Here is a 20,783-nt window from a genome sequence, read left to right as displayed (position 1 = left end):
TTAGATTCCTTAAAGGGGTCTGTGAACTAAGAAAAGTTTAAGTCTCTAAAACCCTAAATCATTATTCAGAGTGATAACATATTTGAGAACACCAAAAGGTAAAGAGAAAGGAAACAAGATACCACATAGGAGATACCATGTGGCATTTTGTTACAGAGGCAACTTGCTACCCCAGAATTAGGTCTTTTATTTGGCTCTAATTAAGACTGGAACTTGGGGTGCATGTCTGGTTCAGTTGGTAGAGCATGTTACTCTTGATGCAGGGGTCATGTTTGGGCATAGAGCTTGCTAAACAAAACAAAACAAAACAAAACAAAACAGACTGAAACTCAGTCCAGAGATGGCACCCTGGACCCTGTCCAATAGGAAATAAGATTGAGAGCTCTAACTTTAGTGAAGAATGTGAACAGGAAAACAAACAAGGGGTAGTGGAAGGGGAGGTGGGTGGGGGAATGGGGTGACTGGGTGACAGGCACTGAGGGGGGCACTTGATGGGATGAGCACTGGGTGTTATACTATATGTTGGCAAATCAAACTCCAGTAAAAAAATAAACAAAAAATAAAAAGAATGTGGACAGGATAAGGACAAAAATTGACAGCTTTTTCTTTAAAGAGGACGTTACTAATTATTATAATGGTTATTAAAATAATTTGCCACATAGAAAGATGGCCAGATTTATTTTTCTTTATTTTATTTTATTGTTCTTTTATTTATTTCTTTTATTATTTTTTTAATTGTATATGCGTTGTTGTAAGTTTCTGGTGTATGCTGTACATAACAAAAAAGTCAAAGATAACTCCCTTCAAAAAAAAAAAAAAGATAACTCCCTTCACTCAAATTTTTATTTTCATTTCGTATTATCAAAATGTATGCTTCTGACTTCCCCCATTTGTATCACTTTATTTTCAACATTCTTATAAGCAAAGTGTTATAAATACCATGACAAATTATTTTATGATCCATTTATCTCAGTAATGGTGACCTCTGTCACTTGAACCACTGTTCACTGTATTGTCAAACAGCAAAGATTAAGGCACAGGGCATTTTGTGGAATTAGTGACTACCCAAGAGCTTATAGCCTTATGCCAAACCTGTCATTAGTACTCAGCAAATGTTATGTTCTGAAAGCATTATTATGATTATGTAACAAAAATAAGAGACAAAAACAGATGGCTTAAATAAAAATACTGCTAATCCAGAGTTTCTCAACCTCAACACTATTTACATTTTGGGCTGGATAATTCTTTGTTTTAGGAGCTATCCTGTGCACCAAGGATGCTTAGAAGCATCTCTGGCCTCTACTCTTTAGATACCAGTAGTAGCCACCTTCCTCCCCACCTCCCAGGGTCACATTGAAAATGTCTGCAGACAGTGCAGTGCAGAATATTCCCTAGGGGGCAAAATCACCCTCCGTTGAGAAACACTGTGCTATTCCCATTTTTAAAAGTGGGAATATTCAATCAATGGATGAGAAGATTAATAGAGTATAGCACAGTCCTGGTGAACATTCACAGCTTCAGAAGTAAATTTATGCTCCCAAAATGACCTCTCTGCCAATTCCTAAAGTACTGCATGTGATCTGTTACAGAGTACAGTGGACAGGAAAGAAGACTGGACTTGGGTTCTTGCCTTTTTCTGCTGCTTTGTAGTTTTGTGACTTGGGGTCAAGTCATAATTTTTTCTGAGTTTGTTTTTCATCTGTAAGAGAGAGATCATCCCCTGTCATACCTACCTTGGAGAACTGCTGTGAGAATCAAATTATAGTTGAAGTGAAAAATGCCTTGAAAAGTCTAAAGATCTCTATCATTGTTAGGATAAGAAAAAGTAAAAATCACTTTGTTTTAAGAATTTCTTGAAAATTTTAGAGCATTCCTTGAAATAACTAGAGGAACCCCAGGGCATTGCAAAAACGAATTTGAGAATCGCTTCTTTTGAAGATGCCCTTTAGTCCTGCTTAGCTTACTTCTCTGTGTTCTTGGTTGCCATGTGCTGAGGGGCTGGGACAGAAGGCGCGGTTGAAGGAGTAGTGGAAAGACTTGGCTGACAGCAGCAAGGAAGCAGCACTCAGTGTTCAAAAAGCTTAAGTACTTTGTTTATGTTTCCTCAGTAACCAAGGAATATCTATAAATTAAGTAACTAGAGACTTTAACAAGGAAAAAATAAAGTGAATATTGTAAATTCGTTAAAAATGAGATATTACTGATTTAAGTATTCTTGTATCTGATTTATGATATGTTCCTTTTATTAACTAAAAATACTCTTGAGTTTTTTTGTAATAGCTTTATATTTTATGTAATAGATTTATCTTTTTTTTTTGTCAAAAGTGAATATCCTTTACCTGATGCTAAACCTTTTTAATAATGCAGAATTGCTACAAACTTTTTCTCCTATTAAATATTTAGTGCTGGCCTTCCTTGCCTAGAATTGTATAAAAATATATGCCTGAACTTTGGGAAATAGAATAATTTAGTCTCAGTTTAGAATGGATCTTAAAAGCTACATGATCTAATATACTATTCAGTTCAGAAATCCTATTCTTGGACCTTTGATAAATGCAGTCCCTGCTTGATTGTCTATTTTTCCTCACTATAGAATATATTTGGAAGATTTTGCAAATAAGAAAACTGAAGGCTACATAGGCTGTGCAACTGTGTCCAAGGTTACTTGGATAGTAAGTAATAGCAAAGCCAGAGAATGATGCGGTTCTATCTGAATCCAGAGCCCTTGCTTAAATCCTAAATCATTTATTTGTCTTTCCTCCAACTAATCCTACTGTTGGACAATTCTTTTTTAAAAAGTTATTTTTCACAGTGCACTGAAATCTACCTCTCCAAAACCCTGCCGAGAAAACAAAAAACAAAGACAACACTTGTTTTTTTGTGTGAACCGTGAGACATATATCCAGTCCACACTTTTCCAAATGGCAACCCATCAAATCTCTTTTTGTACTTATTTTTTTTTAAGATTTTATTTATTTATTTATTTGAGAGAGAGAGAGAAAGAGCGCACAGCAGAGGGGAGTGACAGGAAGAGGGAGAAGCAGGCTCCCTGGTGAGCAGGGAACCAGACCTGGGGCTCAATATCAGGACCCCAGGATCACCAACTGAGCTGAAGTCAGACACTTAACCAGCTGAGCCACTTAGGCACCCTTCTACTTAATGAATGACCCTCCTCTACTCCTAAATTTGATCTTTTTCAGCTGGAATGTATCCTCTCCTAAATGTATATGACAGCATAGTTGTCATTGCCACTGTGTTTCTGGTTGACATTTTATGGGTGTTGAATACTTATAAAGTTTCTTACCTATAGGATAGGAACCAGTGCTGAACCAATACTTGAACTAATTGCCTTATCCTTGGTCATCGGTTTTACCTAATTTTGATTTGGACACTGCACTTATTAACTGTATTTTCTTTTTTCCACTGCCACCTCTTGTTCTTTGTTTGCATCATGATTGCTGCCACTAAAAATCATAAGGTATTATGAACTATTTTTAGTCTAGATAGGGTTTTTTTTTAGATTTTATTTATTTATTCGTGAGAGATACACACAGAGAGAGGCAGAGACATAGGCAGAGGGAGAAGCAGGCTCCCCACAGGGAGCCTGATGTGGGATTCAGTCTCAGGACCCTGGGATCATGACCTGGGGCAAAGGCAGTTGCTTACCCACTGAGCTACCCAGGTGCCCCTCTGGATAGCTTTATAACAAGACTTTATATTAAAGTAGGTTAAAGTGCAGCTTGATATGAGTCCATCATTTCAATTTTAAGATCTTTTTATACATTTTAAAATTTCCTCACAGATTAGAGTTCTCATTTGGTAAGTATATCTTCATTGAGCTATATGATTATATCATAATTATTCAAATGTTTTGGGTAAGTTAAAATCATAAATATTATTTGTATCCTTTCCCGTTAATTATTAAGCACATGTCTGTTTCAGAGAAATTTAATCTATACGTTTGATTCATAGTCCCATAATTTTTCAAAGTGTAATTTTGTAAGAGCCATCTAACATCAGTCATTTTTATGGTGTGTGTGTGTGAGAGAGAGAGAGTATGTGTGTGTGTGCACACATATTTGTGTTCATTCCTAACATCAGAAGGTCATGTTTTGTTATGAATAAACAAATGCCTGTGTGTTAAACATGTCTTATCTAAGACATAAACTTGGTTAACTAGTCTCTGCTATCTACCATTGGAAAACTGTATTTTCATGACAGATTGAGCTACCTCCTTAAAATAGCCTAGGCAGATTATCATGATGTCACGCAGTGGGTAGCATATCTAGGAGCAATAGCAGGTGTCTGTTGCTTCCACTGGCCCATAGATTCAGGCAAATCAATAAAGGAACAGGATATCAATAAGTAATTGACAGAAGATATGGGATATGAATAGCTAGTTTGTTACATGAATACATTATGAATATTACATATACAGGGCCATACTTCAGGCATGGCAAATATTGGACCAGCATGCTATTGCAGTGGTCCTATACTTCAGGTGGCTTTGACCTGCTTCAAGGGCCCTATGAATAAAGGGTAAATAGTGGTTCTAACAGTAGGTGATAAAAAGTAAAATAAAATCAATACTCTATATGGTCAGGGTCTGAGCAAAAAGATAGAAACCACAGAGATTATTTTTAAAAGGGGCATGTAATGTTGAAAAATTGTTACACATTTATGGTGATAAACTGTAAAAGCAACCTGGAGTTCAACAGGAAGTTACTACCACCCTTATACTAGACACAAAGACAGAAGACTGGGTTACCAGGGTTGCTGGATGGAGGCTGAAACAATGGGGGCCTGTCTGACAGGAAGTGGAATCAGGTAGAGATGGGACTGCTGCCCAAGATACCTGGTAAAGCAGAGGAAGAGGGGAAGAACTTCAAATAGCAGAAAGTTGGTAGGTGTTGAAACTTGAAGATGGTTAATGAGGGTTTGTTTTCCTCATGTCTCTGTTTTGAATATGTAATTGTCTATAATAAAATGTTTTTCAGGAAGTGAATGGAGAGAGAGAGAGAGAGACCCCAGGCACATTAGTTCATGTATACACACATACTAGCACACATATGCACATGCACACTGTTGTGTCCCCTGCTCCCCACCCCAAAACCCCTTATATCATGTTCCATTCTCCTCCAGGGGCTGAACTCACCTGGATGCCAATTGCCAGGGCTGTCTGGGAAACTTGTCCTACTGAGGTTAGTCCATGTCAAGATCATCAGGGCAGGAGACAGGCAAAGAAAGGATCTAAAGCAAAGAGACCAGCAGACTCTCACTCAGGACAGATGGGGCAGTGACTTTCCTCCTGCCATCCATACAGAATCCTACCTAGAACTTCCTGTGGCTCACTTTGATTTTCTAAACCCCTCAAAGGTATCCTTTATCTAAACCTAGTTTTGTTGCTATAAAGGGGGGATTGGGACACACAGATTATTTGGCCCAGCCTCTGCCACATTGAACTTGATGTCCATATAACATACCAGTTGAAATCTCTACCTTGCAGAGAGAGTAAGGAATGAGACAAGGGATGATGATAATTAAAACTTTGGCCTATTACATAGTAATGATCGTTGGCACACATTTATTGCATTTAGTTGATAATAAGAAAAACCATACTCAAGTTTTTACACATCCAGCCATGAAGACAGAAAACTAAAACAAAACAAAACAAAATGGGAATCTATCTGTATTATCTCTATTGATTTTGTACTAATAAGGGATATTTGGTTCTCAAAAATCTCTAAAGAAGGTGGGGCTTTTAATACTAGAAATAATATTTTTCTAACCAATAAAACTATAAAGTCTCTTTCAGAGCATGCTGTATGGGTATGTAGGTAATACATTTTCTGAATGGCCTACCTAAGGGGGCATCTATTTCTTACTTACACAAAGGCACTGATGTGCTAACAATAGGCCTGATCTTCCAACTCTGATATTATCAGGGGGAAAATATTGCCAAGAGAAGTTTCATGGTCTTCTCTAAAGAATTTTGACTTTTAGTATCTATATCAGGATTCTAAGAGGCCCCCTTGAAGAATATCTTGGTTCTGAGCAGGACAGAGCTATATGCTAACTTTAGATGTTCAGGTTTGCCAATTTGCATTTAGACCAAGAATATTTATTTTTCTTTAACAGTTTCTTAATAATACTTGTTAATCCTTTGTGTAATAGTGAAACCTTTAATTATATAAAGATCAAGGTGGGGATCAGAAAATGTGCTTCTGTTCCCAAATGATTAAGATGATAGCATGATCTCAGTGTACATGTATTAATGTGCCTTCATACTAACATACAAATTGTGTATTTTACAGAAGCTGAGGTATTTTAACAACTAGGATGAAGAAACTTACATGAGTCCCCATTTTAAATTTTTAAAATACAATTCAACTTAATCATACAAAGCAAAGCCATCTATATATTGAGAAAGCAATTTTCCGATCAGGTTAAAATGGATGGGTTTTTAAGGAATGGATAGCAGTCTTAAGAAGTAGTGAAGCTTGCAGGTGTTGGCCTCAGACTGGGTCAGAGCCCAGATCTAGCACTGACTTAAGTAATCAGTCACATTTTTTAAACTTTCTGTTTCTCTGTGCTATGGAATGTACCAACCTAGAGAGGTTTCTGTGAAGATCAAATGTAGTGGATCCAAGTGTGTAAAGCATTTAGAACAGTGCATGCATGTAGCACTTTAAAAAATACTCTTATTAAAGGTCATTTTTTATTTAAAAAATACCAACATTTTTTAACTTATCATTTGTTTTCATACTCAAATTAGGTAATACTTATTTCTCTTCTCTGTCTTTCTTACACTTGTCACCTCTTACCTTATTAGCCCCTTATCTCTCTCTTTACTGATGCTATGATACATTCTTGAATTATTCTGAGATAGGTTTTTTTTTTTTTTAATCCTAAACATCTGGGCATGTAATTGTTTTGATCTCTTGTTTATATATTCTTCATTTACTCCTTTTGTGTTCCTAAAAAATCCTACTTATTGATCATGTGTATTCCCTTTGTCTGAGGAAGATGCTATTAGGAAACAGTTTAGCACAGTGCAGCGGAATTAAGATTTGGTTATGTATCTCTGTAGCTCTTCCCAGTTTTAAAATTCTCTTTATCTCTGAAATTGAAAAATCAGAAATTTGAATAAGTGATACATTTGAAACCACATCAGAACAGTTTTTCCCATACCCCCTTTTGGGGTGTATGTGTATATGTGTGTGTTTACTCAACATGTGTATATTTTCCACTTTCCCCATCTGGCATCTGCTTTAGCACCAGCTTTGCTAGCTGTTCTGTGTCAAGAGTACTTTAGCCTTTTCATTATGAAGGGGAAAGAAATGAAATAATATAAAAAAGAAAATCCTTCACCAACCCCCTCCACCTCACTTTTTGTTTTGTTGTTTCTAAGCAAGTTTCTTGCCATTTACCTTTGCATTTGCATTGCTTATTGATTGGCAATTTTAAAATTGTTTATTGTGCTCTTTTGTTTCACTGTTCAAGAGCTAAAACAAAAGCTACCAGGCCCTTCGAGGTACACATTTGCATGCGGTGAGCGTTGCCCGAGGAAAAAGTAATTGCTAATGCATATTTATGTGGCACAAATTTGCCATTTGTTTATGCATAAAATTATCAATAGTGCAGGGCGGCCCAGCCGTAGAAAATGGTGACCTTTTTAGCTTAATAAATAGAAATCAGCTGTTATTGTGAAGAGATCAGCCATTTATTCTGTGTTGAGGGACATTGCCGGGAAAATGCAGATTGGGGCTGGCAATATCATTAAATGGAAGGCCAATGACCCTTTCGGTAGAGTCTATTATACTTTATCTAATAGGGGATAAATGGCTCTGGTTGGCAATTGGAATAAAGAACAACAATTTTTTTAAAAAAAATTCAATCTGTAATTTTATAACTATATGGATTTTAAGCCAGTAAAACTGAACAGGGAACTCAGGCTGACCTGTTGCTAGAATTATCTCAAAAGGTATCTGTTTTGAAGTTGCTTTTCCTGTTCATTATTCTCTATTTCGTTTTGTAACAAAGAGGAAGTCAAATGATGTTTTTTTCAGGAAAATAGATATTCCTTTAGTCTTTAGCTTTCTTTTTTCTTTTTAATTTCAGCCATACTATTATCTTTGCACTGCAGGTATTTTTGAATTTTTCAGGGTTGCTCTATATTTGATATCTTAAAAATATTAAAAATAGAAGAAGATATCTCAAAATAAAGTTACTAATTGTAAATTGAGGGCTTTTTGTTGTTAAGCTGAACATGATACTTTGTAAATGCTAAGAAGGGTATTTGAATCAAACATGTAGGTCCTTTGGATTAAAGACTATTCTGTAAATATAAAACCTTCTCATCAGTATATATATATATTTTCTTAATATGTATAAAAAAACAACAATAGATAGTCATGTATCTTCTTTGGTTGTATTCCTACTGCATCTGATAGAGGAAATGCCCTCAGTCTCACCAGAGCTGGTCTATGACTATGGTTTAATGTGGTGTAATCTCAAACTATGTTTACTTGGCTAATACTACTCTTTGGCATATAATGAGCATTTCTGCCTTACAGAATTTTTTATCCAGTTTTTTTTCAGTCATTATAGAATTCACTATTAAATGGATAAGTGTTTTTCAATATTATATAATGTTTGATGCACTCAAAATTTTATGTAAGTTATGAAACATGATAATGGAACAGACCTACAAACTCACCATGGAACATGGCGAGCTACCTGCATTCTCCTCCCTTATTGTCTTTCTTTCTTTCTTTCTTTCTTTCTTTCTTTCTTTCTTTCTTTTCTTTTCTTTTCTTTTCTTTTCTTTTCTTTTCTTTTTTTTTTCTTTTCTTTTCTTTTCTTTCTTTTCTTTCAAGATTTTATTTATTTACTCATGAGAGACACAGAGAGAGAGGTAGAGATACTGACAGAGGGAGAAGCGGGCTCTTTTCAGGGAACCTGATGCAGGACTAGATCCCGGACCCTGGATCAGGCCCTGAGCCTAAGGCAGATGCTCAACTACTGAGGCACTCAGGAGTCCCCCTCATTGTGTTTCTTAACACAAGCACGCCTCACCAGGTTTAAAGTTTCTACGATAGCAGGTTTGCAGCCACCAATCTTTCCCTCCTGCTGCACTTTACTATGACAGTGCATTCTGCAGCATGTCACCAGAGTGACTGAGTAACCTTTTACTGGCAGAAATGGGTCTGTTGTTCCTTTCTAAAGTAGAGGGTGTAAATAGGATTCAGACACTAGGGTACATTAGTCCATAAAATGAATATATTTTTTATGTCATTTATAAGGTATTGATTTTAGGTCCATTAGATTCACAATCCCTAGTGGGAGAAAAAAACAATGATTTAATGGGTAGGTTGGACTTCCAGAAGGAAGCACAGCAGCAGTGATTAACCCTTTCTTCTTTAACTCCCTGCCCCTGTTATTTAACATGGTGGAGTAGCTGAGAAGGACTCTGGGGGAGAGGGACAGTTTGTCATCTGTCTTCCTTGCACTTTGTAAAGGATCACGAAACAAATTTCAGCTGGTTTATTACTGCCTCTGAATGTGATAGAACAGATCACTCTGGGTTGGTAAGAGTTGCCCCAATTTGTTTTTATAAGGTAGTTTTTAAGTTGATGAATATAATTTATTTTTATAAAACCTAGAGCATATTTATTTAGAAAGTCTTAGAAATTTGAGATACTGTTTAGGGAGCTTATAGAATATGAAGGGGTCAAGCTTACTTTTTTTTTAAGGAACAATTTTTATTCCCAACTCTAAGAAAGGAGAGCTCATTGTGGTGCCATGCCAGTTATATCCTTTCTTAGGCAAGTTTTAAGTAGTATTAGTGAGAATGGCCATCACAATAATTTTTTAAATAGGGTATTTCCTGTTCTACAAATGCATAGAAAATTATTGGTTTACACAGGCATCTTTTCTGATAAAAGGATGACTGAAATATCATTCCACTTCTATGTACAGAGCACTCATAATAATTCTAGTCAATTTATCCCAACTACTGTTACTACCACCTAAAAGGAGTTTTCTCTTAGGCTGCTTTGGCAGTTACATTTTCCTTCTTATTTACGAAAAAAATATATAATAGAGGTAGGAAATTTTTTAAAATTCTAATTATATTTTTTATTGTCTGACATACTGACATGTTATGGTTGAATAAAATTATGCTAACTAAAGTTTGGCTTTCTCAAAAATTGACCTGACATAGAGAATATGATATCAACAAACAGTTTTAGAATTTTATATTTAATTCAAGTTTTTCAAGTTCTGTGACAAAAATGTAAAAATACAGGCTCCCTCTTGTGGGTGAAATTACCACCTGTATATTTCTGTGTTGCCAACATACAGGATATGCAAAATATGTTTCGTTTTTAAGTAAATTCTGTGTAGTTTCATGGTCAGATGTGACATTTCACTTAATTGAAAAAAAGTAGAGTTTGGGTTTTTTTTTTTTTTAGTAATATTTTTAATGAAAAGTAGTTTTTTTTTTTAATTAGTGGACTATGTGTAAACAACCTTTAATTTTACTGCAGCAGTGTAATTTCTGATGTTCAAAATTTTTAATAACTTTTCTCATTTTGGAATACTCTCCAGTGGAATAATTAGCAAACTAATGAAATGACATAGTCTTTTTTTTTTTTTTTTTTTTTTGAGATTGAGAGAGAAAAAGAACGGGGCGGGGGGCATAGGAAGAGAGAGAGAGAGAGAGAGAGAGAGAGAGAATCTCAAGCAGGCTTCTTGCTGAGCAAACTGTCTCCTGCAGGACCCTGAGGTGCTGTCCTGAGCTGAAATCAAGAGTCAGAGGCATAACCAACTGAGCCACCCAGGTGTCCCAATAATGTGGAGTCTTCATCAATGTGGTGCCTTTTGGATTTCTGTGTTTATTAGCAAATTTCTGATACTGGAATGAAGTTAAATCTTGCCTACCCATCATGCTCCAGATAGATATCATAGGGTAATAAAACTATTCAAATGCTGTAAATCTTGTCATCAAAACTGAATAATCTACGGCACTGTAAGAATGAACACTGAAGCATTACTCAGCTCTTCCTGAATTACTGAAGAGACTGAACTGGGACCAAGGCTGTGGGTACACCACCATATATGGATTCCCTGCTTTCAGCAGTATAATTCTTGGGAATTTCAGCTGAGTAGCAGAGACCATTTTTGTCTAGCCTGGGAAAATGGGTAACAAAGCCAGAGCTATATTCACTCATGTAAGTGGCAAGAACAGTATATCTGAAGTTGAAATAGGCAGCACAGTTGTAGAGATATATAGCAAGAAATGTGAATGTAGAGATAGCTGAATGACTCCCACTAAGCAGTTACCTTGCTGACCATTGCTGTCATACGTTTGAATGCAACCAAGGGAAGGACCTCTGAGGATACCTGAAGATCTCTCATAAATCATTCTAAGAACTAAGAATTTATCTTAATGTTGCCTGTCCTAAAGCATCCACAGGATGTTTACATGAAAAATAGATAAAACAAACAACTTCTTGAGGGGACTAATATATATGAATATAGGCACATAACATAATTTATATGCATATACGTTTTTAGATTAATTCTGGTAGCATTAAACAGTGTCAAATTAATGCTTTTTTCCCGTAAAATAACTATTATATTTAGATATATTTTATATACATGTATGTAAATTTACATATAGAAATTTATTTTGAAAGCCTTGGAAAGAAACTTTGGAAATCTGTTTCCAAAAGTTCTATGTTGATACATTTACTAAAATGGAACAAGGCATTGTTAATGGTCTACTTTTGTTTTTTTTTTTTTTTTAGCATTCCTCTTGCTGATGACACAATTCCTGTGTGAATCCGTTTACAAGATTCTGAAAGCTGAACAGAGAATTTGGGCACTGCACTGGGTAGGAAAAAGGTATATTTATAAAATACATAAATACACATCTTTGAAAAATTGAATACTACATTTGCTGTTTTACAAAAATGAAAATTTAAGTGCTTTCTCTTGTTTTTAATTTATAAGTAAAATATATGACATGCATATAAAACTAGTACATAGTCTTTTATATTCAAGTGACAACTGGATTTGTAATTATAATTTGGAAACTCATTATGAAGGTAATGTCTCTAAACTGGCAGATGATAGCAACATTTCTTTTATTTTCATTTTCTTAATGAGATACACTTTTCTTGAAGTTGCAAAAGCTTTTTTTCTCCATTAAAAAGTGTTTTTAAAAACATTTGTTCCTACTTTTTAGTTGTTGTAAAAGAACTATTTTGGGTCACAAAGGGTAGGTCACTCATTTTACAAAAACTTCTATAGGCTATCAAGTACCCCAGAGTATGTTTTTGTAAACACATAAAAAATGCAATTTTACTCAAGCAAAACAGATATTTTCCAGGAATATTAGCAGAAATATTTAGTGGACATCTGTCAGTGCATTTATGAAATGCTTATTTGTCTTTTCAAAAAAGTTATACTCTGGGAACAGGAACTGAAAGTTTGACCACAGACCTAGTCTTGAAAATACTTTTATATTCCAATGACTGACAAACTGTCATGTGGGTGACAGCAGAAAGATTCGAGGTAAGGGATTTTTTGTTTAGAAGTTTGTCACTAATAAGATGGAAAAGGAATCTTTCTGTTTATTCTTAAAAGGAATTCTAGAAACACGGTCTTTTGCATTGTGAACTAAAACTTATTTATTCACTAATTCACTCTTTAAAACGAAAAAAAAAAAGATTTTATTTATTCATGAAAGACAGAGAGAGAGAGAGAGGCAGAGACACAGGCAAAGGGAGAAGCAGGCTCCATGCAGGGAGCCTGATGTGGGACTTGATCCCAGGACTCCAGGATCAGGCCCTGGGCTGAAGGCAGTGCTAAATCGCTGAGCCACCTGGGCTGCCCCCACTAATTCACTCTTAAGAGCTTATGACTTACGTGTCTGAAACTTCAAGTTCATTGGTGAAAATCTTTAGAATCAATCATAGTTGTTATCTTATTTAAAAATTGTTAAAACCTAAATTATATTCTTAAAGGATTTATAAATAGGACTTCATATATTTGCAGACAAATGAAATGATATAATATGGAAGAAAGCCTAGTGAGTAATGGATTTTTATGCTAACAGAAGTGGAATAAGTAACAAATGGATTATTGCAAATATGAAACTTCTGTAGCTTTACAAGTGAAAACACCAATATCATTATAATTTAAAGGCAAATGTAAATCTGGGCTACTTCTAATAAACTTGGCCAACATCACATGTAACGAGTTGTTCTCAGAAGGCACTAACATCTTAATTTAGAAAGATAAAATGTAAGAACAAATAGTTAATGTGGAATACAATTCTAATACAATACACTAATAAATGCATGGTTATGGCTTACTTAGTATCTAACCAGTAAAAAGTGGTTTGGAATGATAATTTTTAAAAATTTTTAAAAAACCTTTTTTTTTGATAATTTTTTAAAAAAAATATTTATTTATTCACGAGAGACAGAGAGAGAGAGAGAGAGAGAGAGAGAGAGAGAGATAGGCAGAGGCACAGGCAGAGGGAGAAGCAGTCTCCATGCAGGAAGCCTGATGTGGGACTTGATCCTGGGACTCCAGGATCAGGCCCTGGGCTGAAGGGGTCACTAAACTGCTGAGCCACCCGGGTTGCCCGGAATGATAATGTTTTAATAAAAGTGTGGGGAGATAGGCTTTCAATAACTGTTGGAAAGGGTTATATTTGTTCAACTTTCCAGGAAGTGATTTGGCCATCTTTGGTATTAACCCTAAATGTTAACAAAGCACTCAATGCCACATTTCTACCCCACCAGTTTGGAAAACATTTGGTTACAAGTAATCCAAAATAGTTTTTTAAATAGATGGAAATTTGTATTTTCTTTTTGTGAAATCTGTGTAGCCAGCTTAGAGCTTGTTGAGTGGTTCCATGGTCATCAAGGACCCAGATCATTCATCTCTTGTTCTGTTACTCTGAATATGAAACTTACCTAGTGTTTTAGAATATCCAGAATTGGTGTTCCAGACATCATGTCCATGTGCTAGCAACAGGAAGGGAATAGGAGAAGATCATGCTCCCTCCCTATAAGAAAATCTTCTGAAAGGTGTTCACTCCCCTTCCATTTACATTACATTGGCTAGAACATAGTCATACAGCAATGTCATACTTAAAGAAAAGCTTAAACCATAGTTTTTATTCTGAAAGATAAATCTAGGGAAGTTATAATGGTAGAATAATTAGAGAATAGATACTAGGGCCCAATTAATAGTATTTGGCAGTTTTACTTCCAGGAATCTAATGTAATGAAACAAAGAAAGAGACAAAATTTATATGATTATATTTATTCGTTTTCATATATTTATAATGGAAAGAATTTGAAATTGACTAAATTGTCCAGCAGTGGAGCAGTAGTTGAAAAAATTCGACTGCATTTGTATTATACAGTCAATAAAGTATTTTTAAAGAAATTTTAAACACACATGAAATTATGCATAAACAATCCATACTGAAGATATATTGTGTCTCTAAATTTAAGTGTGTACATATGTACATGCACACACGTACACTCACTTACACATATGTTATAGATACATAAAAATTAACAGAAAAAATACCTGAAAGTAGTACATCAAATATTATTAGCCGTAGATCATGAAATCATGAGCAGTTTTAATTTTCTTCCCAGTTTACACAATTTTTCAAATAATGAGTATGATTTCATACTAAAATTTGAAAATATAGGATATATGGGATTCCAAAAGGCTTACCTAAGTTGTTTAGTGTTCCTGTTAAAAATACTAAATATGTCTATTCAAGGAGAAATGAATAAGGTTAGCACCCAACGTTTTTTTATTTTTTCCTGATGTCAGGTTGCAATAAGCTTTTCTTCTCAGTAGAGCCACAGAATCACTCAGAAATCTTGACCACATTGCAACCAGTTTTCTCTTTCAGGTTAGGGCAGAGTGAGATACTGGGTTCAATGGCATGGGACAAACACATGAAAGTTGTTGGTAATCATGCCTATTTCAAAAAGGCAAAGAACAAAACTTTAAAGACTTCTTTTATGTGTGAGTGAAAGAGGTTGAGTATTGTAGTTCTGGATTAAGAATGTTACCTTTTTTGTGTGTTAAAGGATTTTAAAAAGTATTATGTTCAAAATATTAAAGGAGGTGCACCTGGGTGGCTCAGTGGTTGAGCATCTGCCTTTGGCTCAGGGCATGATTCTGGAGTTTTCAGATCAAGTCCCACATTGGGCTTCCTACAGGAAGCCTGCTTCTCCCTCTGCCTATGTCTCTGCCTCTCTCTCTGTGTTTCTCCTGAATAAATAAATAAAATCTTAAAAATATATATATTAAAGGAGTTAGAATTTAACTCAAAGCTAAGTGAAAAATCAAATCAGAGAGCAATTCATCAGAAATTCTTTGCAGAAATTAGAGTGAGAACATTTTACCCCCTGAATCTAAGCTGACTTTTACTCTTTGGAATTTATAAGAGAATTATAACGTTGAGAGGCATAGACTTTAGAGACACATTGTTTGAATTGTTCCTGTTTGTACCACTTATGGCTGTCTACTGTTGGGGATATTCCTTAACCACTCATTCCTCATATGTAAAATGTAATTAATAATAGAAGACACTATGCCAGGGGGTGAATGGGTGACGGGCACTGAGGGGGGCACTTGACAGAATGAGCACTGGGTGTTATTCTGTATGTTGGTAAATTGAACACCAATAAAAAATAAATTTATTATATAAAAAAAAGAATACACTATGCCCTGCAAATATTTATCACATGGACACTGGTGTAACTACACTGATTAAAGAAAATAGACTTTAAAGCCCCAACCATTGTTAAAGATAGAATGACTTTGTAAATAACTGAAGTTTCAATTCAATAGGAAGATAAAATAATTTAAAATCTAAATGTCATGATAACATAATCTCAAAATATATTAAGGTCAAATTGTTAGAACAGCAAGGAGAAATAAGCAAACCCACAATAGCATTTTAACCCACTCCTTTTAGTAATTGATGGAATAAAGTAGACAGAAAAAAATCAGTTAGGATAAAAAGTTGAAAGACCAGCTTAAATTTGACCTCATAGGCATATACAGAACCTTGCATACAACTGCAAAACATATGTTATTTTGAAGAATGCATGGAAAAATTACAAAATTTGACTATATGCTATGTCATAAATTAGGTCTTGACCATTTTCAAAAAATTGGAATCATACCAATTTCACTAGAAATCAAGTTGCACATAAATGTAAAAATATATGGCTGGAAATAACTTTCAAGATTCCAAAGAAATCACAGTAGTAATTTTAAATATTTTAAAAAACAAATTGAACTTCTTACATGTGACAATTATAGAATGCCTGTAAGAAATGCATACTGTGAAAATCATATTTTAATAAATGTACTAGGAAAAAGAAAGATTGAAAATAAGGAGGTATCTCAAAAAAGTAAAATACTCAAACTAATAAAAATAAGAAGTTAATTAAAGCAAGAGCAAAATTAACGAAGTGGGAAATAGTCATATGAAGAGGGCCAAGAAAGCCAGGAATTGATAGTTGCAAAAGATGAATAAATTTTCCAGTCCTCTCATGAGACCAATCTAGAGAACAAGTGATAAAGGGTAAATAACCAACATCAGGATTGACAAAGGAATCATCATAACAGTTGTGTAAATATTAAACAGACAATAATGAATATTGTAAACTTCATGTTATCAACTTTACATTGGTAATTATGAAGACTTAGATAAATTTCTGTTCCAAGAATTGATCAAATTCCTGGAAAATAAAATGTAGCAAAATTTACTCAGAAGGAAATGGAGAACCTGAATAGTTCTGTAGCTATTAAGGCACATTAAGTTACTAATCAAAAATCTTCCTACAAAAAATTCCAGACCCAAGTGGCTTCACAAATTCAAGGAAGAGACAAGTCTAATTTTACATAAGTTTTTTTCATAAAATAGAAGTGATATTTCCAAACTTACTTTATAAAGATCATGTAACCTTGATATCAAACTTGACAAGTATGATATGAAAAAGTACATTTATAGGCAAATTCTTCTCATGAATATAAATGGAAAAACCATCAACCAAATGTTACCAAGCCAAATTCAGCAATATATAAAAAAGATCATTAGTTATGACCACGTTGGTTTATTATAGAAATTCTAGGTATGCTAACATGTAAAAAAAAATCAATCTAGGTAATACAGATTAAAGAAAAGTATCATATGATCATTTCAGTTAATACAGAAAACATTTAATGACATTCAACATCGATTTCTGATTTTTAAGAATTTTTAGAAAGCTAAAAATAAGAAAACATTTCCTTAATGCGATATATAACACCTATAGCAAATAAAAGTTATTAGAGTAAAAATTGGATGTTTTCCTTTTGTGATCAAGAACAAGACATGGATATTTTCTATCACTATGCCTATTTAGCATTTTTTCTGGTGATGCTAGCCAATGTAGTAAGGCAGGATAAAGAAATAGAGTTATTATTGGAAAAGAAACAACCAACTGTCATATTGGCAGATAAAATGAATTAAAAAGACTGATTAGCAAGTTTGATGCATACAATGCAATATACAGAAATGAACTGTATTTCTACATACCAGCATCACCTTTTACTTATTTTTTTATTTTTTTTATTTTTAGGATTTTATTTATTTATTTGGGAGAGGGAGAGCAAGCACAGGTCTGGGGCAGGAAGGGGCAGATGGAGAGGGAGAAGCAAGCTCTTCTTGCCTAGCAAGGTGCCCCACTGTGGGGCATAGTCCCAGGACCCTGGGTTCATGATCTGAATTTAACCTATTGAGCCACCCAGGTGGAAATGTAGTATCTCTATGGGGAAAATCGTGAAACTAAAAAAAATATATATATATTTATTTATTTATTTATTTATTCACGAGAGATACACAGAGACAGGCAGAAACATAGGCAGAAGGAGAATCAGGCTCCTCACAGGAAGCCTGATGTGGGACTCAATCCCAGATCCAGAGATCATGCCCTGAGCCAAAAGCAGATGCTCAACTGCTGAGCCACTCAGGTGTCCTAAAAATTGTGAAATTTTAAGAGATATTTTCAAGGCTGAAATAAATGATGTTCATGGATTAAAAGATCCAGTGTTACAGAGATACCCCTTACTGCCAAATTGATTTATTTTTTCTGCTTTCCCCACCACCCAATTGATTTGTAAGTACAGTGTAATCACAAAGAAAATGCCACCTGATTGTCTTGTCTTTGTTTCTATGTTATTTATTTGGATGGTTTTTAAGAGTGTGTGTGTGTGTGTGTGTGTGTGTGTGTGTCAGGGGAATGTGACAAGTTGATTCTAGTGAGCAAGACAAGTAGTTAAGACACTCTTGGAAAAGAAGGAATGGGTAGGAGTAGTAGGAGTACTGTTACTGAGAAGTGATGTTGTGACAGAGGTAGACAAGTATGCAAATAGGAGACTAGAGAACTCAGAAATAAACTTTTGCATCTATGGGCACTTTATTTATAATAAAGGTGCTTTTTAAATTGTTTTTATTTTTTAAAGACTTTTATTTATTTACTCATGAGAGACACACAGAGAGAGGCAGAGACACAGGCAGAGGGAGAAGGAGGCTCCATGCAGGGAGCATGATGCAGGACTCCATCCTGGGACTCCAGGATCATGCCTTGTGCCGAAGGCAGATGTTCAACCGCTGAGCCACCCAGATGTCCCAATAAAGGTGCTTTAAAGCTATAGAAAAATAATGGACTTTTTAATATATGGTACTGGGAAAATTGATTATCCATGGAAAAAAATGAAATTTACCTCACACCACATACAAAAGTCAATTTCAGTTGGTCGAAGTCTAGATGTAAGAGGCAAAAAGAATCTAAGAGAACCTAAGAAAATAACTTTATGATTTGAGAGTAGAGAAAGATCTCTTAAATGAAGAAAGCACACATCCTATATTATTTTAAAATAGACTTTATTTTTCAGAGCAGTTTTAGGGTCAGAGTAGTATAAGTAAACAGAACAGAAATTTTTCATATACCACCTGGCACTCCCCAACACGTGCATAGCCTCCTTTATTAACATATCCTACCAGCATCATATTTTTTTTACAGTTTATAATTGGCAACATCATTATTACCCAGAGTTCATCATTTACATTAGGGGCTACATCATTTTGTTGTTTATCAGAAAGCAGCATAAAAAGAGAGAGAGAAAAAAAAGGAATGGAGTAGTAGAATAAATTTGCAGAACATGATTGACAAAGATAGTATCCAGAATAGATTTTTAAAAACTATAAATCGATGTAAAAATCCAATAGAAAATTGGGCAGAAGAAGAGATCCCAATGGATAATAGTATGTCCAAATGTCAAATACTAAAAGTGTTTAATATCAGTAGTATTCAAGGAAATACTAAATTAAACTTATAATAAGATCCCACTGCATGTGCTTCAAAACAGGATAAACAGAAATGGCTAGCAGGTCAAAGCATTGGCAAGGGTGCAGAACAACAGCTGTTTATACAGTGCTTGTTGAGCTATCAATTGGAGCAACCACTTTTGGGTACAATACATAATAAAGTTGAAATTTATATCCCCTGCTCAAGCGAGGAATCCTAGATATATATGTCCCAGAGAATTATGCCCATATGTGTTTTAGAAGACAGGTATAAGAATTTTCACATGAGAAATATTTGTGTTTCCAAACATTGGACATAATTATCAAGATAGAAATGTATAGAATAATCACAGAATAAAATATTGAAAAGCAAAGAAATACTACTACCAGAGCCAGGGGAGTCTTAATCTCTAAGACTAACAAAAGAGGCTGAGCTGAGGGAGGAAGTATTTTGCTGAGGGAGAACTTCTGGTTATGGGAGAGTGCCAATAATGTCCTATGTGGTGGTTACATAGGTGTGTGCTTACTTTACTACTTTGCTTTCCTACTAAATATTATGTACATCTACTCATAATAATTAAGTGTTAAAATAATACAGCAAATAGTTTTGATAGGTTTTAGTTATTTCTTTAGGGGTGTATTATATTTTAGGAGGGAAGAATACGGTTGCAAACTGATACACCTTTGAAAATTTGGTAAAATCATTTAAGATGCTTGTAAAGAATTGGAAGTGAAGAATAATGGGATAGTAAAATAAGCATTCATTCTTTCTAGTACTTGTTCCAAGAAATGTAATAAAGGATTAAGATATTACCATTAGATTGCATAGAAGCAAAATGTTTTCAAACTATAAAATTATCGTTACTTTATTTATATATATTTTAACATACATTGTAATGTTAAAATATCCTTTTGCACATATCAACTATACCCCCCATAAAAGGCTTCATTGAATATCAGATTTTATATTCCATTAACTAAAAGTGACACAAGAAAAACAAACACTTTACATAGGTATTGTGAATCGAAGATTTTGCAGAGGTAAATTGAGGATAGTAATTAGTTATACCATTGATGGCAATTATTTTTGTTTTGCTTATCTCTTTTCTGTATTAACATTATTTTAAAATGTCACTGCATTTACAGTTATTTGCTTTAACCATTTAGTTAGTTAATAATTTGTGATCCTAATGTTATTTGTACGTGCCTTTTAGTCACCTTTCTCTTTTACTTGCAAATAAGCAAGCTCTTTGCTTTAACTATTTATCAAATCCAATCACTTTTTTCCCTCAGTCACCCTAATCTAGATAGTAAAACTCTTTATTGCTTGAAAAAGGAAAATAATCCCAATATATTGCAAATTGTCAAGTGA

At 34.5% G+C, this 20,783-nt stretch overlaps 1 protein-coding gene across 7 annotated transcripts in view; it reads left to right on the top strand.

The window, feature by feature from the left end:
- SOX5 (SRY-box transcription factor 5) overlaps positions 1-20,783 on the top strand; it is a 999,299-nt gene that overhangs the window by 260,365 nt on the left and 718,151 nt on the right. For all 7 annotated transcript variants that reach the window (XM_055318826.1, XM_055318829.1, XM_055318827.1 and 4 more), the window contains exon 4: positions 11,814-11,910. The gene's annotated coding sequence lies outside the window, so the exon portion shown is untranslated. The remainder of the gene's footprint in view (positions 1-11,813; positions 11,911-20,783) is intronic.

The sequence above is a fragment of the Nyctereutes procyonoides genome, unplaced genomic scaffold (assembly GCF_905146905.1).
Source record: "Nyctereutes procyonoides isolate TBG_1078 unplaced genomic scaffold, NYPRO_anot_genome, whole genome shotgun sequence".
In the NCBI taxonomy this organism is placed as follows: domain Eukaryota; kingdom Metazoa; phylum Chordata; class Mammalia; order Carnivora; family Canidae; genus Nyctereutes; species Nyctereutes procyonoides.
Note: the sequence above shows the minus strand (reverse complement) of the source record. Positions and strands in the feature narration are given on the sequence as shown.